This window comes from Formica exsecta, unplaced genomic scaffold (assembly GCF_003651465.1).
Source record: "Formica exsecta isolate Colony F162 unplaced genomic scaffold, ASM365146v1 scaffold677, whole genome shotgun sequence".
NCBI lineage: Eukaryota > Metazoa > Arthropoda > Insecta > Hymenoptera > Formicidae > Formica > Formica exsecta.
The window spans coordinates 93,973-96,931 of record NW_021853441.1 but is presented as its reverse complement, the minus strand read 5'-3'; positions in this window follow the sequence as shown (position 1 = coordinate 96,931).

The following is a 2,959-nucleotide window of genomic DNA, read 5'->3' as shown; positions in this document are numbered from 1 at the left end:
CCCCCCCCCCCCCCGTCACCCGCTCGGATCTCGTTTTCTCTCTTTCTCTCTTTTGCGAGCGCGAATTATTGCTAAGTAACGACGGCGCACCAACGACAGAGAAGCCCGCAACTTTTTATTAGACCCTCGGATTATAATGTCTCTGTCATCCCTCGGGATAATTTATCGAGACAGGAGGCGCGAGGCCGTGCGCGCGTGAATTTATCGACGGGTGTTCTTGCGTTCTGTGCGGTGCCCCGCAAAGTGTCAGCGGGACACGTGTTAAATCGATTATTAGTGACCATGAAAGCAAAGGTACGATCGGATGCCCTTGTGCATATTGCGCTGATTTTTAGTTTATCGAAAATATAAATTATTATTATTATCACTTATACTGCTTATATCTACATATTTTATCACATTTTTAAAAGTTCTTCATCTGAAAAAATATCTTATAGATTCTACAATGATGTTAGAATATATATACATATACTAAGTCATCAAGTAAAATAATAATTTCTCTAATTTACTAATTTTTTTTTTTCTTTATTCTTTAAATACTGTAAAATTTTAAAATATTGAGCTTCCTATAAATCATAACTACTTTTATAAAAATTATATTCTGCATTATAAACAGCACATCGCAAAAAAGATGAGATTAAAACAGCCAAGCATTTCATTCCTGGAGAAATAAAATCGCCAATAACCCATCACTCAATTATGAATAACGATTACCGCGTCGGCGGGTAGACCATCACGCGAATAAGTAATAATCCGGTTAGTTTCCAGTTTCTAGCCGTAAGGATCCAACAGATAAGATAACAAAGGAGGTAATTGACTCGGGGTTGTGCGTCGCTAATGAGCCTAAAGTCGATTGCTCCTTTTACTAGGCGTGATCGTTGCGTCGCCTCGGGCGAGCGCGGCGCGCATCGCGTCGGATTAACGACATGGTAAAGGCGATTAACGTAGAATCCATTAGACGCGCGATTTGCTTTGTGAAGGATTTAAGGGGAATTGCTTTCGATCGCTAAACTCGTTGTCTCGACAAACTTCGAACTTCTAATCGAGTTTTTATCCAACGAAGTGCTCTCTCGCGACGTCACCGGCGTGTTCATGAAAATTAATTGTTTCTCGCAAACGCTGTATTAAATCAAATCGATCAATTCAATCTGCGCTGTTCCGGTCTATAAGATTTTGACATTTACAATTCTGCCAAGTTTTTATTTGAAAATTCTATAAAAAGCTCGTTTTGTAGATCCATTCCTCGTAACGTTTTTTCGAGAAACTATCTAATTAGAATCCTTATTTAAATTGAAAATAAAATAACTGTGTAAAAACTTTAGTTTTCAAAATTTTGATCACATGACTGATGAATAGCCGGTATTTCAGGAAAACCACTCGAAGAATAGAGGAGTAGAAGAATGTCTGAATATAGTGGCAAGCTTGCCGTAGCTTGCTCTCGTCCCTCTTCTCTTCGAGAGAAGATGTTTATTTATCCACGCCCGAATTGACCATCGACAGCTCGGTGCAACGCTACAAATCGATCCCTCCACATGCTTTTACTCCTCCCCCAAACCTCGCGAAAACAAAACGGGCCGCATCTTTCTTCGTCCTCGCATCGGCGCGATTGAATAGAATTTACGAGAGTGCGATCACTTCGCTGTACATTGCAGATAGCGATCTTCAGGATCGCGAGAAAGCTTCCGCAGCAATACATTAGAAAGATTGCTCTATATTTATTATTGATCCGCTATATCAGGGAAGTGAAGCAAATAACGGCGATAAAGTCGAGTAGCGTTCCTTATTCAGAACGATGCACACAGTAGCTCTATTAGAGATATTGAAATAACAATTAATATCTATGAAGTTTGAGCAGAGTTATAATGATTAAAAAAAGAACATTTAAATTATAGAGGCATCAAAGTCATTTCCATTTTTTAAATGGGGTTTTAAAATAATTTTTTTTTCTTTTACTTAAATCAAAAATTCTTTATCATTATCATTTTTAACTTGTAAAAGTATAAAAGTAAAATCATAAAAAAATCAATAGTTAAACGAGAAAACTCATAATTTTATTTCATATATTTTGACAAAAAATATTGTATAAAATATCTTGTGTAAAGTATTTATCTTTTTATAACTTTATCATAATATTTGTACACGTAGGAAAAATGAATTGATTAATATAAAATTATATAATCGCATTAAAATAAAAATGCAATTGCATGTTGCACATGCAACGCTGAATTTGTATAAAGATAGAATTATTAATTTCATTTATTTTATGAAACATTTAGTAAATATTTTAGTAAAAGAGTAAACATTTATATTTTGTCACAATGTTTTAAAATAAATTATAAAATATTGCATAATCATTAATTTTTTGATGATTCTATTTTTGAGATATAAACGATTAAAGAATTTATGCACATACACACGCATATTTGTAAAGAAATTTATATGTTTATTTATATTAAATAACTTCTCTTTCAAAATACTATAAAATACTATGAAAAAAATTATCAAATTTAATTTAGTTTCTAAAAGATTGAACGTTATTGATTACATAATTTGATATAACATTATAAAAGTATGTATTCGAAAATTTTGGCAAAACTGGAAAGAGAGAGCCTTTAAAGCCTTATTAATTTCTTAACTTGAAAAGAAAAGGTAGTAAACTATTCTTGTTTCCATTCTTCAAAAATGCGATAACACAACTTTCGAGATTTATTAATCGCGCGAAAAAAGGTTCTGCGAAAGTACCTGATGGCCGGCACGCGACGTACGTTCCATTATATATTTTCCCAGGTCCAGCGGGGGTCTGGGGATTATCTGCGATAATCTCGGAACTCGTTGATGGGACGAACAGCTGCGTGCTAAATCCCGAGGGCGCATCTTTCGATATTTCCGGCGACGCGATGAGATGTTCGCCGGGAGGAGACTGTCTGACGTTTGTCTCTCGCGCGCGCGTTCCTAAGAG